Here is a 23,235-nt window from a genome sequence, read left to right as displayed (position 1 = left end):
TCACTGTCATCCCGTTGTTCATCGATTTCCTCGAGCAGGCACCAGTAACTTCTCTATTTGTTCTAGCCCTGAGATTTTAGCAAGTGCCACATTGGAGGCTCTTTCAGGGTCAGGGGAAAGAGACCCATCATTATTACTGGGTTTTGGCACAGTGAATACTCCATGGGAAGCTTGCTAGGCTCTGCTCTAAGGGCAGAACACTCTCAGTAGCCTGCTGGGTTCTCTGAGAGTGAGAACAAGACAATAAGAGGTTATATGCTTCCAGGAGCTTGGTTTTACAGTCTCTGGGTCTTGGCCATTGACGGGATTACATGGTACCTGGGGCAGTTGGTGGGTGTAACACCTAGCTACTGGAAGATGGAAGATCTGGGTAGAGGCCCAGTCCCGATATGATCTGAATAAGATCTGAGATCTTGGAGATCTCAGCCCCCGGAGCACCTGGGTTCCTCTGCCAGTTCCTCATGCGTGAGGCTCGTCCAAACGTGTGGAAAGTGGTCTGAAAAAAAGATAACAAGTGTTATCGTATGTAATTTAAGGAGAAAAACACATGAAAGACCATAATGTGCTGCTTTTGTATAGTTATTTTACTTAAAAATTTCATTGATTTACAGTATCATGGAAATTCGAGATTTTAACTTTCCATTTCTATAGAGGTGTAATTTTTACCACTATCTACTAAAATTTCAATATCATTCAACCATCAAACTACTCCTTTACTCATTCATCCTTCATAATTTTTTACCTGAAGATTCTAGAAAGCAGCAGGTCTATCAAAGGATTTCACTGAACTTAATTCATCTTCCTAAAGATAGATACTCCAAAAAGAATTTAGCAGTCATAATTCCTGGGAATTTCATTAACCAAGGAAGATCGATGTATCACAGAAGAGATTTTTAGGTGTCAATACCACACCCAGATAAGCAATCATTATTTCAAGGACCCGTTCATCTTTACTAAAAATAACTTACATATATCTTAAGTTGTTCACATCCCCTCTTTCCAGTTCCTCCTTGAGACAGCTTTTTAATCTCCCAATTTGGGGGATACTTCCCTGTCATGTCCCTGTGAACATAATATTTCAAAGAATACATCTGAATATTCTTTCTCCCGTTACTGGGGCCTGCTTGAGGCAATCGACGAATAACAGGATGGTGGTGATCGTCGTGATTCTTTCTCCCAAAAAGTCTCTGCCTGCTTTAAGTTCATTTCATAGACACAATTATAAACCTTGGAAGTTACAAGGTAATTCTTTGATCCTCAACAACACGAACTCATGTGAGTATTGTGATGAACAGAATTGTTTCCCACCCAAATTCATGAACCAAAACATTTACTTTTCAAGGGAGTGGCAGCGATCTTACCCAGGGCCTTACACACATAAGGTACGCACTCTTCTACAACTTGAATTATATCTATCTTCCAATTTTTTGTTTCATAAGCATATAATCATGTCCAAATTTGAGGGTACGTATTCATAACTTCCTAATTAAAACATTGTTTTTTGTTTTGTTTTGTTTTTGAGTCACACCCAGCAATTGTGCTTTGGGGTTTCTCCTGACTCTGTGCTTAGGGATCACTCATGGAAAATTCAAGAGACCATATGCTGTGTGGGATATAGAATCTGGGTATGTCACATGCAAAGTAAATACCCTGCCCACTGTACTATCTTTCCAGCCCCAACACAGTGAGATGAAGAATATTTGTCTTGTTTCAGTTTATGTTCTCTAATCATAAATTTATTTTGGGAAGTGTTATCTTATTTTGTAGGGCACTTGTATAATCAAGGATATATCTATTTAAATGTTTTACAGAATTACTCAGTAAAACTATCTGGATCAAAAGAATTTGGACACTACCTTAAATTATAGGGTCACATTTTTTTTACTAATTATAGGTGCGTTGAAATTATTTTTTCTTGAATGATTATTTTAAGTTTGATGTCTACTAGAAATTGTTCTGATTTCTAGTAAATTCTAAAACTTATGTAAAATGTAGTACATTCCATTATTATTATTTTAATATTATCTGCATGCTTAAAATGTGCATTTTATGTTGAGTATATTGTAATATAAATACCAATTATGGGCAGTCAGTTAATTGTATAGTTCTGCAAATACATGTCCTTGTTTTCCTCTAGTGGTTTGAATTACTGTTTATTGTATGATGTATAAATCTAAGATTGTGGATTTGCATATTTCTCTGTTCATTTCTTCCAAGTGTGATCATCTTCATGCATAGTGATACTCCATTGTTGCATATTTATACTTTCAATGTGTTTTCCCTCTGTGAGAATTAAATCTTTCACCATTTTGAATATTCCTTTCTTCCTAATTTTTTCCCCTAAATTCTATTTGGTCTAGTAAACCATGACAGAATATATATTTTGCTAATTTTCCCATTGTTAAATTACCTGTAACTGTTTAGTAGGAAGTAAATTTCTTGAAATTTGTGACTAGAAGTATATACATGTGTATATGTGTGTCTGTTTTTGAATAATAGAATTTCATATAGTTTGGCAGGATATTAACCATTTACCAGACACTTAGATTGCACATACTTTCCTCCCATTCTGTAAGTTTCCTTTTTCACTAAGAATGTCATTTGTTGACATCTGTACCTATATGTAGTCAACCAGGCAGTCAACCTGGAGTTCCAGAAGGCCATAAAAATGAGTAAGCCTTAAAGAGAGGGACATCACTCATCTGTCCCTTGACCCAGCTTCCAAAGAGTTAACCAGAAGGATGAGTCTCTTCCTGCTGGAAATCATCAGTGATAGAAATACCTCGGCTCTGGACCTCTGGTTCCAGGCCGTTCAGGCAGCCAGGAAAACACTGTTCCAGTGAAGTAGTTCTCTAAAACTGGTTGTAGAGACAGAGCTAATTCCCAGGATGGCAGAATTCCTGAAGTCCTCACTTCATCTGTTCTTTCAGTTCTTGCAGTTCAAGGCAATTCAAGGCAGTTCAAGGCAGCCTGGGCTTTGACCAACATTCCTCAGCTCACATGACTGTGTGCTTGGGAATATAGCAGGGGACAGTCCAGAGTTCAGAGCCATTCTCATCTGCAGCAATGCCATTCCCCACCTGCTCTTCCTCATTTCGTCGACCACATCAGTCACATTTCAGCAGATCACCTTTCTTTGTCCAGAATGTGCCAGAACAAGGTCCCACACCCCTGCAAAGTATCAGTGAAGCAAACACTACCCACACTCTCCCACTTCCTGCAGCACCAAGACTGGGTCCTGCCTTACCTCAGAGATGGTTCCAACAAGCACATTGGCCAGTGGTTGACATAACAGTCCTGCCCAGACTGGTGGAGCTCAATGTCTTGATCCCCCTCTTTCTGCACCTTAAGGAATATCATCATGTGCACAGATCACCAGACCCAGGTGGTCATTGACACCGGCATCCAGGAGGAGGAGCAGCCTAGGCCCTGAGCAATGTGGCCACAGAGTACTGCCAGCACATTCAGCAGCTCACCTCCTACAAGATACTGCCTCTCTTGGCAATGCTGCTAAAAAACAGAGAAGTTCAAGTCTAGAGAGAGGCTCTCTGCAGGATCAGTAACTTCACAGGTGGGGGCAGCATGGACCAGTCCATCCATTTTATTTATTTATTTATTTATTTGCTTTGATTAGATTCATTGTTTCAATAAAAGATTCACCACTCTTATTTAGAGTTTACCACCCCCCAAATCAGACATGCTGAAAAAGCATTGTGAAGTGATTTGCTTTCTACAGCTGGGTTCAAGAATTAAATGTTGGTTTTGGATTTCTGTTATTTTACCTATTGACCCTGGAAGTATTTCTACTGAAAGTCAGATAGTTAAGAAATTGGTTTCTGTGTTCTGGAGTCGTGGCCGTGCTGGAGAGCCGCTCGTGGGGGGCAACTGGTGGCCTCGGTAGGGCGTGAAGGGCGGACCGAAACACCCCCCTTCCCATGAGGTTTTAGTCGCCCCCACACTCCCGGCTCATACCTGCTGTCCACAAGGCTCCCATGTGGCCGCCATCTTTCTTTCCAGAGAGGAGAGGGCGAATGGGGCAACACCCTTTCCCCTCCGGCAGACTTGATGGCCTGGATTAACGCATAGTCCGTTCACTTTTCTGCTCCAAGCTGCCGGGTTCTGCATTAAGTCCTTGTGCTTCTGGGGCTGTGGCCATGCTGGAGAGCCGCTCGTGGGGGGCAACTGGTGACCTCAGTAGGGCGTGAAGGACGGACCGGAACGCCCCCCGACCCATGAGGTTTTAGTCGCCCCCACACCCCCGGCTCATACCTGCTGTCCACAAGGCTCCCATGTGGCCGCCATCTTTCTTTCCAGAGGGAGGAGGGCGGAAGGGAGCAACACCCTTTCCCCTCTGGGCGAACATGATTGCCTGGATTAACGCATAGTCCTTTCACTTTTCTGCTCCAAGCTGCTGGGTTCTGCATTAAGTCCTTGTGCTTCTGGGGCTGTGGCCGTGCTGGAGAGCCGCTTGTGGGGGGCAACTGGTGACCTCGGTAGGGCGTGAAGGACGTACCGGAATGCCCCCCTTCCCATGAGGTTCTAGTCACCTCCACACCCCCGGCCCATACCAGCTGTCCACAAGGCTCCCATGCGGCCGCCATCTTTCTTTCCAGAGAGGAGAGGGCAAATGGGGCAGCACCCTTTCCCCTCCGGCAGACTTGATGGCCTGGATTAACGCATAGTCCGTTCACTTTTCTGCTCCAAGCTGCCGGGTTCTGCATTAAGTCCTTGTGCTTCTGGGGCTGTGGCCGTGCTGGAGAGCCGCTCGTGGGGGGCAACTGGTGACCTCGGTAGGGCGTGAAGGACGGACCGGAACGCCCTCCTTCCCATGAGGTTTTAGTCGTCCCCACACACCCGGCTCATACCTGCTGTCCACAAGGCTCCCATGTGGCCGCCATCCTTCTTTCCAGAGAAGAGAGGGCGAATGGGGCAACACCCTTTCCCCTCCGGCAGACTTGATGGCCTGGATTAACGCATTGTCCGTTCACTGTTCTGTTCCAAGCTGCTGGGTTCTGCATTAAATCCTTGTGCTTCTGGGGCTGTGGCCATGCTGGAGAGCCGCTCGTGGGGGGCAACTGGTGGCTTCGGTAGGGCGTGAAGGACGGACCGGAAGGCCCCCCTTCCCATGAAGTTTTAGTCGCCCTCACACCCCCAGCTCATACCTGCTATCCACAAAGCTCCCATGCAGCCGCCATCTTTCTTTCCAGAGAGGAGAGGGCGAATGGGGCAACACCCTTTCCCCTCCGGACAGACATGATGGCCTGCATTAACGCATAGTCCGTTCACTTTTCTGCTCCAAGCTGCCGGGTTCTGCATTAAGTCCTTGTGCTTCTGGGGCTGTGGCCGTGCTGGGGAGCCGCTCGTGGGGGGCAACTGTTGACCTCAGTAGGGCGTGAAGGACAGACCGGAACGCCCCCCTTCCCATGAGGTTTTAGTCGTCCCCACACCCCTGGCTCATACCTGCTGTCCACAAGGCTCCTATGCGGTCGCCATCCTTCTTTCCAGAGAAGAGAGGGCGAATGGGGCAACACCCTTTCCCCTCTGGGCAGAAATGATTGCCTGGATTAACGCATAGTCCGTTCACTTTTCTGCTCCAAGCTGCTGAGTTCTGCATTAAGTCCTTGTGTTTCTGGGGCTGTGGCCGTGCTCCAAACTTAACTCTGATTTTCAGGGAGAAAGATTGGGTGCTTTACTTCCCATTGATCACTTTGTATATAGAGGGATGTCGCGTGGCCGCTTATGCGGCCACGCGGTTTTGAGAAAAAGTCCTAGTTCCCCCATACTCGAGCTGTGTTTGTAGAGGCTTCTGGTCACCGGGGTTCCATCTGGGGGAGGCGGGATGCGGCACCTACCCCATCTGGGACTTGCCGGTGATCTCGGCTCTTTTTGGAACCTGTTTTTTTTTTTCCTCCGGGATCTGTGGTTCCCGCACCCTCCATGTGGTCCTTCTCTTAGGCTGAATGCTGCAAAGATGGTGCTGGGGGGCGGGCTGTGGGCGTGACTTCTGGAATCAGAGGTTACCTGGGAGCTGTAGTTCGGCAGATTTGAGAAAAAGTCCTAGTTCCCCCATACTTGAGCTGTGTTTGTAGAGGCTTCTGGTCACCGGGGTTCCATCTGGGGGAGGCGGGATGCGGCACCTAACCCATCTGGGACTTGCCGGTGATCTCGGCTCTTTTTGGAACCTGTTTTTTTTTTTTTTTTCGGGATCTGTGGTTCCCGCACCCTCCATGTGGTCCTTCTCTTAGGCTGAATGCTGCAAAGATGGCAAGACTTAAGTATTTTAAATTTTTGGTTAATAAAATGACTTTGGTTTTACTGGAATTTTATTGAATTGCATTAAGTTTATGAATCACTTTGTGGTATGGAAATTTTGACACATTAATTCTTTACATCATAAACATGTAATATCTTTCACTTATTTGTGTCGTCTAAAATTATTTTGATGATTTATAGTTTTCAAAAAACATTTTACACTACATTAGTTTATTACAAAACCTATTGTTTTATCTTGAAAGAGATCAACTAACTGTAAAAATTTCTTGGACACCTGTTCTTGGCTGAGACCTCTGAGGTGTTCTCAGAGGGGGTGTGTGGTCAGTTGTAGTACTAACAAAGCCTCAGTAGCCATTCTCAAACTCCAAAGCCATTGCATACCTCCTCTAGCTGGACACAACAACCTCAGAATTGAGTTCCACAGAGAACCTAATGTGCCAAAAATCTCAGGTATATGGGTCTTTGTTACAGAAAACTTCAGGACTTCTCGGAGTCAGAATGGACAACCACCCCTTAGACCCCACCCCCAATCTTCCTGGAACCAGGTAGCCACGCCCATGGCCCAGCACCCCTGTCGCATAACTCATCTGCTAGCCTTTTCCCAGAGACATAAAGAAATCTCCAAAGAGATTAAGTAACTACAAACATTTCTAATTCATTTCAGGTTGAAACCTGTGGAGCATTCTCAAAGTTTGTGGGAACATCACAGACCTATCAAAACCCTTGCAGCTGTTCTCACATCCCAAAATCACCACCATGCCTTTGGCAGGATTGCCCAGTTAAGTATTCTGAATTTTCTGGAACCAAACCCTGAAACACTAACCATCTACTAACCCCACAAGTGTGATGTGCCAGTAGTAGCATACCTTAATAGATGGGATGTAACATAGAAGCCAACCAATCTCCACTAACAGAAACATTAACATAGAAGATTTAACTTGTAACAACAGCTTAATAAACTCTCAGACGAGGACTTCATGTCCCCGTCCTGGGCTACAACTATTTTCACAAATTTTCTTCTACTAAAATATTTTTATTATTTCCTTAGCCATTCAGTGCTAACAAGTGATCTAAAATGAATTATTATGGGCCTGCTGTTGAGGCACCCTTGAGGCCTGGTGGGAAAATATAGACTTCTGGAAGGACTGTGATCATAGTGGTGGTATTGTGATGATGGTGGTGGTATTGGTGCTGGAATATAGAATCATCATGAAGAACGTTGTAAACCATGGTGCTTAAATAAAGTGAGGGGAAGTGAGGGGAAGTATTTTATTTTTCTTGATGTTAATATAAATGAGGTTTGTCATTTTTGCCGCAGTATTGGGGACTATCCAGCAGTGGTTGGCTTGGTGGTACAGTGTAAAATCTTATCTCGCCGAAGGTTGTGTATTCACAGGCTCACTGGATGGCACTGTCTCACCACCTGTGTTCGGTGCTCTTGAGCCGCTGTGTGTGGCCTGGATCAGAATGGCTGTTGGCCAAGGGCAGATGGAAGAAGAAACGAGGGCCAGGCCGGTCTATATCAATAGTAAGGTAAAGGTAAAGGTAAAGGCCCTCCCGTTGATCGTCGATTTGCTCGAGCGGGCCCAGTAACATCTCCATTGGAGACTTTGTTGTTACTGTGTCTGGCATATCGAATACTCTCGGTAGCTTGCCGGGCTCTCCGAGAGGGGCGGAGGAATCGAACTCGGGTCGGCCATGTTGGCCGCTTGTAAGGCGAACGCCCTACCCGCTGTGCTATATCAATAGTAGTTTATTCTAATCCTCTTCACTCCTATCTTTCTCTGCCTCCTTATCTCCTGGGCCCCAATCTTGGAACCTCTCTCCTTCTGGCTCTGACTCTGGATCTCTGGAGCCCAAGCTCTCTCGCTCCTGACTCTCCTCTCCGAGCTTAGATCTTAGTTTATATAGCGGTCACAAAAGGCGGTGACATAAAGGTGGGTTGAATACTGACGAATCAACAAAGAGAGGTAATACCACTCCTCCAGATTAACTCAAGGATAAAATCTCATCTACAGAGATTACTTCAGATTACTAGGAGATCCGCTCAAGGGTGGGATCCCAACAAGGGTGTGTTCTTTCCTCAGTTAGTAATCTACTTAAATAATTGTCATAAATATACTTCTAATATTTGTAGCAATGTCATTCTGTATGAGCACAGTAAGAGATATAAATTTGGTTTGGTTCTTCCTGAGAACATCTCACTATACATTCCACAGTCCTCAGGCCAGGTTAATCTTCCTAGCTCCAGCAGGGTCCTATTCTCGTCGTTACTTACTTTTGGATCATGACAGCATTTGTCCATGATCAATGCCCTCAACTTATAGTTGAGTATCGTGGCTCTTTGGCCTGGCCCATTTTGATGCCAGGGTAGCTCACTGCTTGCCCTGGGTCCATTCAGTCCCTCGTTGGGACCCTGCTTTTGGGGTGCTAGGAACTAAGGGCAACTGAGTCAAGAAATCAGATGCCCAGGCGTAAATATTATTTGGAGTCAATCAACTCCCAAGTTACAAAGCATAATATTAACTGTCTTCCTGTGTTCACACAGAAAGGACATTGCTTACAATACAAGTTCAGTGTCCTTAGATGGGTGTGACCTGACAAACCTAAGCTACCTGAGGAAGGACAAAAGAGTGTTATCCTACAGTACAGGTCAGAATGTCTGGTGCTGAAGCCAAGAAATGAAATGCTGCCCCAGTTCAAATGTACTAGAATATACTGAGTTCATAATTGATGGTACTACTGGGGCAATCTATATCAGGGATCGACTTCAGCATCTATGACATGCTTTCAACCCTTTGAGCACTCTCTCTGGACCCGAATTTGTTATCTTAACTATTCTAGAATACTTCTCTCAGTAAATATAAACAAAATTGTTTTAATTTTATTATTTTCCTCAGGGATCACTTCTGTTACTGCTTGGGGAAAACAGATGTGGTGTCAAGGATTGAACTTAGATCAGTCATGTGCAAAGCAAATGTATTTTATGTAGTATGCCATGGTATTTTTTATCCAGCTCCATTTTATAAAGATGTTTTTCTCAGCAGAATTTAAATGGGACATAACCTGTTAGTACCTGTAATATAGAATATAATGCCCAGAAGGAAAGAGCGAGTGTGTGAGAGAGAGGCAAAAGCAGAGACACAGAGAGACAGAAATAGAGAGAGAAAGAAGAAAAGGCAGATGGGAAGAGGGATAGGTGATAGGTGATCGGGGGGGTGGTAGTATCGAAATGGGTGGAAAATTGTGAAGGGATGGATATTTGAGCATTTTATGACTTAAACCCAACCATAAACAACTTGTGCAAGTGTTTTTTAATGGAGATTCAAAACAAAATTAAAACAAAGAAGACTTCACAAAAGAAAGGCAGTATTCTAACACTGAGACATATCCCTGGCCTAAGATCTGAAACATTTTCCAGTAAGTTGAAGAGGTGATTAGAGGAAGCAAGAATATTCAAAGATACAGCTTTCTAGCACAGGCTTTCAAGCCAGAAGCTAACTTGGTAAGATAGTAAAGAGAATTAAGTCAAAATTTTGATATTAAAATGCTTTGGATTTCCAATATGACAGAGTGTTCCTGAGTAGATTATGAGATATAATTTTGGGCCTGAAACAACGGTCTCACATTACTACAGTGAGGTCTAAGATGAAATTTGATGTCCTACTCACCAAACTTTTATAAGTGTGCACATGCACACATACACACGCACACACACACGCACACACACCAAAGCTTTTAACTCTGAATTATTTGCTTAAAATAATACACTTCAGTTTCATTTATGCACTGTAGCACTGTCCTCCCGTTGTTCGAGCAGGCCCAGTAATGTCTCCATCGCGAGACTTGTTGTTACTGTGTTTGGCGTATTGAATACGTCACAGGTAGCTTGCCAGGCATTGCTGTGCGGGCGAGATACTCTCAGTAGCTTGCCGGGCTCTCCAAGAGGGGCGGAGGAATCGAATTCTGGTCGGCTGCATGGGCCGCGTGTGAGGCAAATGCCCTACCCACTGTGCTATCACTCCAGCCCAGTTTCATCTATGTTGTAGGTAATTACACTATCCTTTTATAACTTTGTAGTATTGAATGTATACTCCACAACTTTATTATCCATTCACATGTTTTTGGATATTTAAGTTCTTTCAATATCCTAGCTATTGTACGTGGTATTTCAGTGAACACAGGTGTGTATTCAACTTTTGTTGTTGTTGTTGTTTAAAAAGTATTTTATTTTATTTATTTATTTATTTTTTATTAATAAACACCATGTGTGAAACACCATGAGGTACAGTTGTTGACCTTACAAGTTTTTGTGCTTGGGTTTCAGTTATACAGTGATCAAGTACCCGTCCCTCCACCAGTGCCCATTCTCCACCCCCAATGATCCCAGGAACCCTTCCACCCCTCCCATCCCCCCATTCCATCCTGCCTCTGTGGCAGGGCATTCCCTTTTGTTCTTTCTTTCCTTTTGTGTGATGAGGTTTGCAAAAGAGGCATTGAGTGGCAATCATTTTCGGTCTATATTCTACTTTCAGCATGTTCCTCCCATCCTGGGAGGATCCTCTCAACACCCTTTACTTGGTGTTCCCTTCTCTGTATGAGCTGCCCTTTCCCCTAGCATGTGAGGCTGGCCTTCAAGCCATGGAGTGAACCTCCTGGTACGTATCTCGACTATTCTGGAATGTTAGTCTTTTATTTTGTTACTTTATGGTCCCCAGATGGCATTCATCTTTTCATATGAATATTTTATTCTCATTTTGGGAACAGATGACAAGAAGTAGAATAGCTGGGCTATGTGAAGATTGTGTGTATGTGTGTATGTGTGTGTGTGTGTGTGTGTGTGTGTGTGTGTGTGCATCTAAAATCTTCAAACTCTTCATAGAGACTGAGTAGATTATACCATTTCCATTCATTAACAAAGAATAAGGATTATTTTTTCTTATTTCAAATTAATTGTTTTAAATAAACTGTGATTTGCAAACATATTGATAGTTGAGTTTTAGGCATAAAATATTCTAACACCAAAACCACTATCAATGTTACTTTTTCACCATCTTCCTGTCAGCACTTGTTATTTTCATTTTTTATATATGCCATTTTGACTTTTTGATGTTTTTCATTTGGATTTGCATTTCTCTGATAACAGGGGATAATAAATAAGGTTTTATATGCCTGTTTTCATCAACAAAAAATGTCTGTTCATCACATCTCCCTATTATTTCATAGGGGTTAAGATAACTATAGTTGAACTTTGTGAGTATTTTATTTATTTGTATGTTAGTCTATTTTCTGATGTATTGTACACAAATATTTTGTTCATTTAGCATGATGTCTTTTTAGTGTGCCCATTATGTGAAAAACATTTCATTTTGATGAGTTCTATTTTGCATTTGTTATCTTTGTCAATGAAATCAATTCACTCAGGGTCCATGTTCTAGAGTTCTGCCTTTATTTGACTAAATGTACTTTGTCTTTTATGAACTGATCTCAGGGTCTACTGCACTTTGTTCACTTTGAATTAACTACCATGCATTATGTGAGATAAATATCAGATTTTTTTATTTTATTTTTTTCTTTTGCATGTGGTATGCAGCTTTCTAAACACTATTTGTTGAAGATGATGTTTTCTTTGTTGCACATCATGCATTGTGTTCCTTTGTCATGGAATAACTGTCCATATATCTGAGGATTTATCTCTGAGTCCTCAATTCTATTTCATTGACTTGAAAATTTGTTTTCATTGCAATGTCAGACAATTTTGATTACTCCAGATTTACAATATAATTTAAAATCAGGACAAGCAGTTCATCCCATATTTTTCTCTGAACAGCTTTGCTACTCAAGAATTTTTACAGTTATGAACAAAATTTTGTAGATTTTGTTCAAGGTTCTTTAATCATAATTTTGGTGATGATTGCATTGAATTTCTATAGTGCTTTGGGTAGGATGGTAATTTTGGCAATTTGGTAATGACACAAGTATGGCTGTTTCATTTTTTGTTAGCTTTTAAGAATGATTGCTCCCCAGGCCAGAGAGATAGTACAGCAAGTAGGTCACTCACCTTGTATGTGGCAAATCTGGGTTCAACCCCGGCCTCCCATATGATCCCATTAGCCCACCAGGCATGATCCCTAATTCACACACTGAGCACCGTTGATGTGTCCCAACGCACTCAAATCGCCACCTGTCCCCACCTCCCAAATAAAGCATGATTGTCTCCTAATCTTTACTCTGAGTCTGTGTTTATTATAAGGTTTCAAATGCATTTTCTTTTTAATTTTTTTGGCTTTTTGGATCACACCCGGCAATGCACAGGGTTACTTCTGGCTTTTCACTCAGGAATTACTGCTGGTGGTGCTTGGGGAACCATATGTGGTACCAGGAATAAAACCTGGGTTGGCCACGTGCAAGGCAAATGCCCTACTCACTGTGCTGTTGTTCTAGCCCCACATGTTTTTTTTTAAGTAGCAGAAAGTTGGATTTGTATTTTTACCCATCTAGCTACTCTGTTTTTTGACAAGAGAGTTAAGTCCATTGACACTTTAGACATTATTAGCATGATAAACTTTGTTTCCATTTTTCTCTTAAGATATTGGTTGTTTTTGCCATTTACATTATTGTAAGTAAGTGTGAGAAAGTTTTGATTTCTCTCTTAAGTCTCAGTTATAATCATGCACAATAGAGGATTCTTCATTTCAGTTTCCTTTTATTAAGTATCCTGAATGTACAATTTCTTTCTCTTATTAATTTTATAGTTTTATTTTGAAATATTATGTGAATTTTATGTTGTTGAGCAGATTTCCATCAATATTTATTAGGGATATTGGTCTGTATTTTCATTTTTCATCTATCTATTTTTTTCCTTTTTGGGTCACACCCAGCAATGCACAGGGGCCACTCCTGGCTCTGCACTCAGGAATCACTACTGGAGGTGCTCAGGGGATCATATGGGACGCTGGGAATCGAACCCAGGTCGGCTGCGTGCAAGGCAAACACCCTACCAGCTGTGCTGTCGCTCCAGCCCCTCATCTATCTATTTTTGCTTCTTGCACTGGGGTAATGTTGGTTTCAAAGGAGCTGTTAGGAAGAATTTCTGTCTTTTTGTTAAACTGGAAAAATTTGAGGAGTAACTATGGTTCATTAAGTATAGTTTAATATTTTTGTGAAATTTACAAGTGAACACATTTGGATTGGACTTTTGTTCTTGTGGGATTACTGTTTCAATTTCCTTTTTGTGATTTTTTTGTTCAGGTTTTCTACTTCTTTCTGATTTAATATTAGAATGTTATATGGTTCTAAGTATTCATCCATTTTTTCAAGTTTGCATATTAGTAATATAGGCATTTTTCATAGTTATCTCTTAAGATCTCGTCGGTGTCTGTTCTAATTTCTACCCTTTTATTCCTAAGGCAATTTATTGGTTTTTTTCCCACATTTTTAAATTCATGAATTTTGATAATGGTTCATAACTCTTGTTCTTTTAAAACAAATATACAAAGCCTCTTGGTTTCATTTACCTTTTGTTTTGTTTTCTTTACTTCTATGTCAATGATCTCTGATTTTGTTTTTTATTGTTTACTTTGTTTTGCTTACTTTGAAATTCACTTGTTGATCTATTTCTAGTTCTTCCTGCTGTGAATTTAGAGTATTGACTTGAGTTTTCTCTTGATGTAAGCCAGTACACATCTTAGTAATTTTTTGTTCAGTGTTTGAATGTTTGTTTTCAGTCTTATTCATTTTGAAGAATCTTTTTATTTCTTCTCCCCCTTTCTCTATTACAATTGTAATTCAATAGCATGTTGTTCATTTTTCAAATATCTGAGATTTTCTAATATTTTTGTTCATGAATAATTTCTACTCTCATAAGACTGTGGTCTGAAAAGCTGCTTGATATAATTTCTATTTTTGTAACTCTATGGATATTTGAATTGTGTTATAACATACAATCTTTCCTGAGAATATTTTATGTACAGTATTGAATATGTATTCAGCTTTTCTTTGTGAAAGGGTCCTAAATATGACTATTAGCCACAATTATTCCTATTCCTCATTTTAGGGCTTTTTTATTGCTGATGTTCTCTTTGGTTGACCTGTCTAATGATGAGAGTGGAGTTTTAAACTGCCTCATTAATTTGTGTTTCCATTGTTCTATCTCCACATGTCTATTAGAAGTTTCTTTAAATACTTTGCTGCTCCTTCATTTGGTGCAAAGAAGTAGAGTTACTCTTGATCCAATAGATACATAACCAGCATGTACTCTATTTTCCTACTGTTTTATTGAGGTTTAATTTTATTTGGTCTGATAAAGGTGTGGCTGTGCCTGCTTTCTTCAATCTGTCATTGTCATTAGCCTTTAAGCTTATCACTTTCCCACTTTTAGCCTTTCTTTATCATGAGAATATAAGTGTCCATCTTATAAAAAAACTAAACAGAAGGTTGGGTTTTGTTTCTTTAATTCATCCAGCCATTTTGTGCCATTTCATGAAAGAGCTCAGTCCTTATATGGGAATTATTAGTAGGAGGAAATAATTTTACATACATCTATAAGTCACTTTGTAGTTTTTGCTCTTTTATCACTTTTTTATATAAGTGAAGTCAGTGATCCAGACAAATCTGTTTAAATTTTGTAAATGCCTCCAGCTCCTGTTTGTCTGAGAGTGTTTTTATAACCCCCCTTCAACTCTGATGGTTTACCTTGCTTAGGTAGAGTATTCTTGGTTGGAACTTCCTTTTCATTCAATACTTTGGATGAATAAGGATATGCCATCTCCTTCTCTTTGCCTGCGGAGTTTCTTTTAGAGAAATCTGCTATAAATTTTATGCTTTCCCCCTTATATGTAAGATTCTATTTCTCTCTGGTTTAAGGAATGTGTCTCTCTATTTGGTTATTGCCATTTTGATTACAAGGTATGTTAGTGTTGTTCTGTTTGGGTTTGATTTATCTAGCACTCTTTGAACCTCTTGGATCAGTAAATTGTCATCTAATTATTTTTTAACCCATGTTTCTTCCTCTATGCTCCTAACCCTCTACTGGGATTGCGTTGAATTGTGTTCAATCTGAAATTACTCTGATTCTGAGATTGCTCCTCTTAGTACTGTCAATAATGCCTCTTAAGGTATCTTTATTTCTCATTCTATTTTCAAACTGCCTCATTTTTATTTCTGAAGTTGTTTCTTCTATCTTCAAAATCATAGATTCAATTTTCAGCTTCATCCCATTTGCTGATGAGACTTGCTACTGTACTCTTTAGCTCTATCACTTGTGTTTGAGTGCTTTCACTTCTTTTTCCCATCAGGCTGTCTTCAGGTTTATTGAAAATGTGTTCAAATGTGTTTTCAGATCATTAAGGATGGATAGAATTGTTGCTCAAATGTATCTTTCAGGCAGACAGATTATAACAGTCTGATATAATTGAGGCTCTTCCCAGACATTTGGGACACCCTGACACCCTGTTAACATCTATGAATTCCTTTATTTTAATTGTTCTTGGTTGTTTATGGGACTGGACATTAACAGATTGTATTTTAGGATTTTTTTTACTAGTGCATATGGTGTGATTTGTTCTCTTAGGGCACATGCTGGCCATGGGATTCTGGGTTGGTCTGCTCCATGTAAATTCAATATAGCAGAATAGTGAAGATTCCTCAGAGGTCAATATCGGAGATTTCTGTCTTTACTTTCCTCAACAAATTTAATAGATATAAGTCTGATTTGAAGGTCTTAAATCCATTTTCAAGTAATCTTGCGTCTTGTGTGTGATAGGGGTCCAGTTTATTTTTTTTCCCATTAGACTAATCAGTTTTCCAGCATTTTATTTTTTTGTTGAAGACACTTACTCCACTTCAGGTGCCTAGCTACTGTGTTATAAATTAACTCTAATACACTTAAGAATTTGCCTCTGGTGCTCCTTCCTATTCCATTGTATTTAGCACAGCGCCATACATCTTTGGTTACTATAGCTTTATAATATAGCTTAAAATCAGATAATTCAGTTCCTCCCATCTTTTTTCTCAGTATTGGTTAGCCTGTTCTGAGAGATGTAAGGTTCTCCACAATATTTAAAAGCATTTATTTTGTCTTAGAAGAACACTACGGAAGTTTTTATTGGGATTGTGTTGAATTGTGCTGAATTTGGTACTAGTAAGATGGTCATTTCAATTATGTTGATACTTTCAACCCACAAATAATAAATATGTTTTCATTGTCTTGTATCTTCCTTTATTTTTTTTGTAGTGATTTACAGTTTTCACTAAAAAAGGTCTTCACTATAAAGGTCTTTCACTTCACTTCTTGATTCCTAAATGAGGTGCATTAAAAAAAAGTTTTAATGAATCATCATGAGATACAATTACAGACTTATAAACTTTCATGATTACCTTTCAGTCATACAATGATCCAGTACCCATTCCTCCAGTAGCCCATTCTCCATCACCAATGATCCCAGTAGCCTTCCCGCTACTCCCACCCCACCCCACCCCACCTGCTGCTGTGGCAGGCACACTCCTTTTACTTTCTTCTTTTTGGGTGTTATGGTTTGCAATGCAGGTATTAAGTGACCATCATGTTCGGTCTATAGTTTATTTTCAGCATTTCCTATACTGAGTGAGCCCTCCAAGCATCCTTTACTTGATAGTCCCTTCTCTATTTCAGCTTTCTTTTTCCCCAGAATGTGAGGCTTGCTTCAATACCATGGAGGAATCTTCCTGGCCCTTATCTCTAATCTCCTTGGGTGTTAGTCTCCCATTATAATACTTTGTATTCCACAAATGAATGCAGTCATTCTATGTCTGTTCCTCTCTCTTTCTGACTCATTTCACTTAGCATGTTACTCTCCATGTTGATCCAATTATGTGCAAATTTCATGACTTCATCTTTTATAACAGCTGCATAATATTCCATTATGTAGAAGTACCAGAATTTATTTAACCAGTCATCTGTTCTCAGGCACTCAAGTTGTTTTTTCCATATTCTGGCTATTGTACATAGTGTGAGGTGAATTTTTTTTTTACTTGATTGCAAAGGGAATTTTATTATTTCCTTCTATCTATATTGCTTTTTACATATAAAACTGCAACAAATATTTGTGCACTGCTTTTGAAGCCTGCTAATTTTCTGAATAGGTTTAATTGTATTAGGGAATTTTTTGGTATACTCTATACAAATTTCAATGTACAATATAAAATCATCTGCAAATAATAACAGTTTTACTTATTGTTTTATCCTTTTAATTTAAATTTAAATTTTTAATTTAAATTAATTTTTATCCTTTTAATTTCACTCATTTTGTTTCCTAATTTCTGGAGCTGAAAAGTAGAATTTTATACTGATTCAAATATAATTCGCATTTTTTCTCAATGTTATTTAATAATTTATTAATGTTATTGACATGCATGCATATCTCTATATATGGAAATTGTGCAAATATGCAGGCATTTTATTGACCAAATTGGGATTGGAAAGATAGAACAGTAAGCATTGCATTAGTATTGCATGTTGCCAACTGAGTGATCCTTGGCAATACATGAGACTGCCTGAATAGTGCTAGGAGTAATTCCTGAGCACTGCCAGGAGTGTGTACTCTAAATAATAATAATTAAAATAATAATAATAGTGATAACATAATTTTAATGTGTCCATTGTATGCTTTCCCACTTATTTAAGCCCTCTTTTTGGGATCTCGATTAATTTTATGGTTATCTTAAAATACTACATTTCTTTTTTTTTTTTAAGTCACTACTTTTGAGCTTTAGATTCTATATTCAAATATTCAATGTATAGGAAAAAAGTTTATTAATTAACATTATATTCTTTTTTATGCAATCTTATTTGGGACATAACCTCATCAAAACTATGGCAATTCTTCAAGATAAAACAGGAAAAAATTGATTGATTTTTAATTTGATGTTATTGGAAAATTGTCTCATCAAATTGACTGGATAAAAATAAAGGGAAATTGATTCTTTTGAGAAAATTAATGAAGAGTTATTTGAATAGTAGTGGTAAAATTCACTGCAGGCAGTCTTGTTTCTGTCACATTTATTTCCCTGATCTATGCTTACTTTTCATATTTTAAAGCACTTTATAGAATAACTTATATTACTTTCTAAAGGTCACCATTTACATTTGCTTTTTGGGGCTTCATTCCTTTCCCATGAGAGAAACATGTGTTTCTGCCAAGCTTTGACTTTCTGTGACAAGTGTGGAAGAAGAAGGTTTGGCTAATTAGTGAGACTTACTATTCCCTAATATTATATCATCCATTTCATTGATCTGAAACACGTTCTGGTTGAATGAGGACCTGAATGCTGAGCATACGGAGAAAAAGTCATTTTTCTATTTGAAAAGTGTGAATATTACACAATAGAGATAACAGTATTACTGAAAATTCTGTTCTAGTATATCTATGACAGCTATAGGTCGAAAAAATACTAAAACAGCATAAATAAAAACTTAAAACCATCCCCAAAGTGATTAAATTTTAGAGATTGGGATTTATTTTAACCTTGAGAAAGATTTTCTTGTAATGCATAATATACCAAACACTTATTAAGTGTGAACTTAAGCACTTAATATGAATCAGACAGGGATTCATCTAAAATTTCAACTAACTGGACTTTCCATTATTAAAATAAATAACTCTATTACTCAACATGAATAACACTTATATAAATCTACAATTCAAAATTTTCACTAACAATTATTTTTCCTAGCAATTTTTTAAATTATATTTTTCTATTTTTGCCTGTTGCTCTCATGTGCATTACACAGTCAATATTACCTTCATTTTCATAGCTCAGAAGACAGAAATACATTAGGCAACTACATTTTTGTGATAGTTCAGGGTAATTTTGCATTCTTCAAGAAAGTCTAAGAAGTAAATGATAGAACTCAGGCTTCTCAGTGTACTTATTTCTTGTGAAACTTGATTCTTTTAAATTTCCTAGAATAACTGCAACTACAAAGACAATTTCATCAAAACTCATCTAGTTGTTCTAGATTTAGAGTTTTAGTTTTAAAACAATCTAACAATGACATTCATTTCTTTTATCATTCTTCATCATTAGCTTGTCACAAGCAACACAGTGAATCATATATGCAAACTATTTACCTCACAGTTACACTAAAGAGTTAACCATTGAGAAATATTTCTGGAAGTTAAAGGGGAATTAAAAAGCAATTATAATTTAAACCCTATAAGAACTACTTTATCAGTGTAAAGTAATTTAAAAGTATACTCATTTAAGTTACTCTGAGAAAATTATTTTTGGTTGTATTTTCTCTTTCATCAGCTTTTTATGAAACTAAGCTCATACTTATTTCCAATTTAAAGACTTGGATGTAGTGAGACCCAGAAATAAAAGTAGCATAAATATTATAGTTAAAAGTGTTTATTTCAGCCTAAAGAGCTAGTACAGAGTTAAGGCACTTGCCTTAAATCTCCAGCACTGCATGTTTCACACAGCACTGTCAGTGATCCATGAGTAGAGAACCATTAACAATCTCTGAGCACTGCTCTGTGTGGCTTACACTCGTCCCAAATTATTTACTCATAAGTCAGTATAGAATTATTTAAAACATGTGGTATGTACTTAAAAAACCCTCTATCATCATTTTTTTGTTCAGGCTTTAGGGATTTCTATCTTTGAAAATATTTTATCTGCAAATATGTTAAATAGAGCAAGAAAATATTCTTAAGCAAATGATCTAGAGAAAAATGGATAGCCCTATGCTAAAATAATAGAAGGAAGGAAGGAAGGAAGGAAGGAAGGAAGGAAGGAAGGAAGGAAGGAAAGAAGGAAGGAAGAAAGAAAGAAAGAAAAAAGAAAGAAAGAAAGTCAAACTATTCACAAAAGATAACTCAAAGTTTATTAAAGTTCTCAAGATTTCAAGATTAGACCAGATTACATAAAATACTGCCCTTGGGTGGATCTCCTTGAAGGATGAGACTTTGTCCAAGAAGAAGTTTCCTCAGAGGGAAGGGCTTGACATTTGTTGACTGCACAACCACATTTATATGTATTTGCTATCCACAACTATGTAGGATTGTCTCATCCTGAAAGGAGATCCATCCAAGGGCAGTATTCCAGTTTAAGGGTATATTTATCTTTCCTTATCCTAAATACATTTAAACAGTCATCTTAAATTTACTTGTTAATAATATTTTAGTCCTGCTTGCCTGGGTTCCTCTGCCGGTTCCTTCATCTCTGAGCCTTGTCCAAGCGTGTGGAGAGTGGTCTTAAGCATGGCTGTGGTTGGTTCTGGAGGTCTTCAACTGCTGGGGCTCTGTTCGAGCCTGGGAGGGAATCTCAACCCCCGCCCCCCCAAGAGGCCCCAGTGAGGACAGCCAGGCGCGGGGGCAGGAGACTCTGCACTGTTCTCTTACAGGAGCTAGGTTTTATAGTCCCTGGGTCTTGGCTGTTGATGGGATAACATGGTGCCAGGGGCAGTTGGTGGGTGTGACGACTAGCAATTGGAAGATGGGGGATCTGGGTGGAGGAGGCCCAGTCCCGATCCGAGCAGGCTTAGAGATCTCAGTCCCGAGTCCCGCTTGCCTGGGTTATTTGCCAGTACCTTCATGTGTAAGGCTCATCCTAAAGTGTGGAGAGTGGTCTTAGGCATGACTGTGGCTGGTTCCAGAGGTCCACAGGGCCTGAGACCCAGTGAATATTTTAGTCATTTTGTATGGACACAGTAAGAGACATATTAAGCATAAAAGATAGCTCTCTTGGGGGCATCTCACTACATATCTCAGACTAGAGTCCTCAGGCCAGATTAGTTCTTCCTAATCCCAACACGGTCCTTATCCAGTTACTTCTTTTTGGGTCATGACAGAGTTTGTCTATGATCTTGGTCTTAACTTATTAAACGTTTTATGATGCTTGGCCTGACCCTTTTCTATGCCAGGGTAACATGCAGCTTGTCCTGGATCCATTCAAGTCCCTCACTGGAACCATATTTTTGAGTTGTTAGGAACAAAGGGCAACTAAGGCCTAAATTGAGTAAATATGACAGATGCCCAGGAGTAAATATTATTCAGAGTCATTTAATTCCCAAGTTACAAAAGCATAGCATTATGTGTCTTCCTGTCTCTATACCAAGGGACAGTTCTCTAAAGTGATTTTATCTAATTTACTTGTCAGGATTTAACTCATTAATAAATCCTTTTAAAAAAAATCGTTGCTCAAAGTGCCTGGAAACTAGGACAACAGTAAAATAAATGGAATAGATAGGTTAGTTTTCACGTGAAAACATCAAATAAAATAAACCTTAAGATGAATGACTTGATTTTACTCTCCACTTTATCTTTGGAGAAAACAGTTGGTTCCTATGGACTGAATTCTTTTATCTTAGCTAATTACAAACTTTAGATTTCAAAAACGGATTTTAAGAAAGTTATATATGATATAACAATACATTCAAAATTCTAATTCTACTTTGATAATGATGGAATTGATAATGTTAAAATAAAATAATTTAACTATTATTGGGAAATGCAATATATTATTATGTCACTATCTTCACTTTTTTCAGTTTAGCCTTCACTATAGAACTTTAGACCTCCCATCCATTTATCTTTCAGAGTTGGGCAAGGGAGATGGTCATCTGCCCTTATCTAATTTCAGACTCCATCTACAGTATTTATATGGCACTTTCCTGTGCTACAATATCACGAGAAAATTTTTGAAGTAGGTAGGTAGATTGGAGGTGAATGGTGGGAGTGGGCAATGAGTTCTTAGGAAATAATAAAACCAAGATGAAATTTTATTTATTTATTTATTTGTTTGTTTATTTACTAGAAACCCCTGAAAGATCATTTTTAATTAGAAATATTTGAAAAGTTGGTTTTATAGTATTTCTGTTTTCATATATTTTATTTTTATTTATTTTAGTTTTTTATTAGTGAAACACCATAAGGTACAGTTGTAGACTTACAGTTTTTTGTGCTTGGGTTTCAGTTATACAATGATCGAGTACCCATCCCTCCACCACTGCCCATTCTCCACCTCCAGTGCTTCCAATATCCCTCCCACCTCCACACTCCCCCTCCCATTCCACCCCACCCCTGTGGCAGGGAATTCCTTTTTGTTTTCTCTCTCCTTTTGGGTGCTGTGGTTTCCAAAAGAGGCATTGAATGGCAGTCATGTTCAGTCTATGGTCTACTTTCAGCATGCATCTCTCATCCTGGGAGGATCCTCTCAACACCCTTTATTTGGTGTTCCTTTCTATACCTGGGCTGTCTTTTCCCCTATCATGTGCGGCTGGCCTCCAGGCCATGGAGTGAACCTCCTGGTACTTATCTTTGCTAGTCTTGAATGTTAGTCTCCTATTTTGATACTTTACATCCAGATGATTGCTATCTTTCTATGCCTCTCCTTCTCTTTCTGACTCATTTCACTTAGCATGATTCTTTAAAGTTACTCTATCACTGGCACTAAAGTAGCCAAAAGCACCACCCAGTGAAGTCTAGAGCCTCAGCAGGAACAAAGATATGTGATAAACATATGGATATGAAGATGAACTACCAAATGTTTCAAACTCTTACCTTTGACAACCCTTAACAATGCCATAGCAATGAACTCTAATTTACATAGAAAACACTTCAGGGTGGGCGGTAGGGAGGACATTTAGAGAAAAACTATAAAACTAACTTGGAGAAGGCAAATGGGCTGCTTCCCCATTCTGGGACTGGGAGGCCCACAATTTCACTTGAGATGTGTACATTTATTTATTTATTTATTTGTTTATTGAATCACCGTGAGAATGAGATGTGTACATTTAGTCCTCTCCTTAGAAGATTGTATGCTCTCTTGAATGCCTCTGTCTTCCTCCTCTCTCTCTTTTATTTTTATCATAATCTCTAACGTAAGCGATTTTACTTTATTGTCTCTCGTCTCTTGAATTTTTTTTTCTGTGAAGGAAGGTAGCAGAAATTAAAAGTCTGGGTACTACTTAGGACTAAA

At 39.1% G+C, this 23,235-nt stretch overlaps 1 pseudogene; it reads left to right on the top strand.

Moving 5' to 3' along the window:
- The first annotated feature begins 1,148 nt into the window (after window positions 1–1,148).
- On the top strand, window positions 1,149–7,106 carry LOC130017028 (importin subunit alpha-8-like; annotated as a pseudogene).
- The last annotated feature ends 16,129 nt before the right edge of the window (window positions 7,107–23,235 follow it).

This window comes from Sorex fumeus, unplaced genomic scaffold, assembly GCF_029834395.1.
Source record: "Sorex fumeus unplaced genomic scaffold, SorFum_2.1 ptg000171l, whole genome shotgun sequence".
Classification (NCBI taxonomy): domain Eukaryota; kingdom Metazoa; phylum Chordata; class Mammalia; order Eulipotyphla; family Soricidae; genus Sorex; species Sorex fumeus.
The sequence above is the reverse complement of the archived record's forward strand: the minus strand, read 5'-3'. Positions and strand labels throughout refer to the sequence as shown.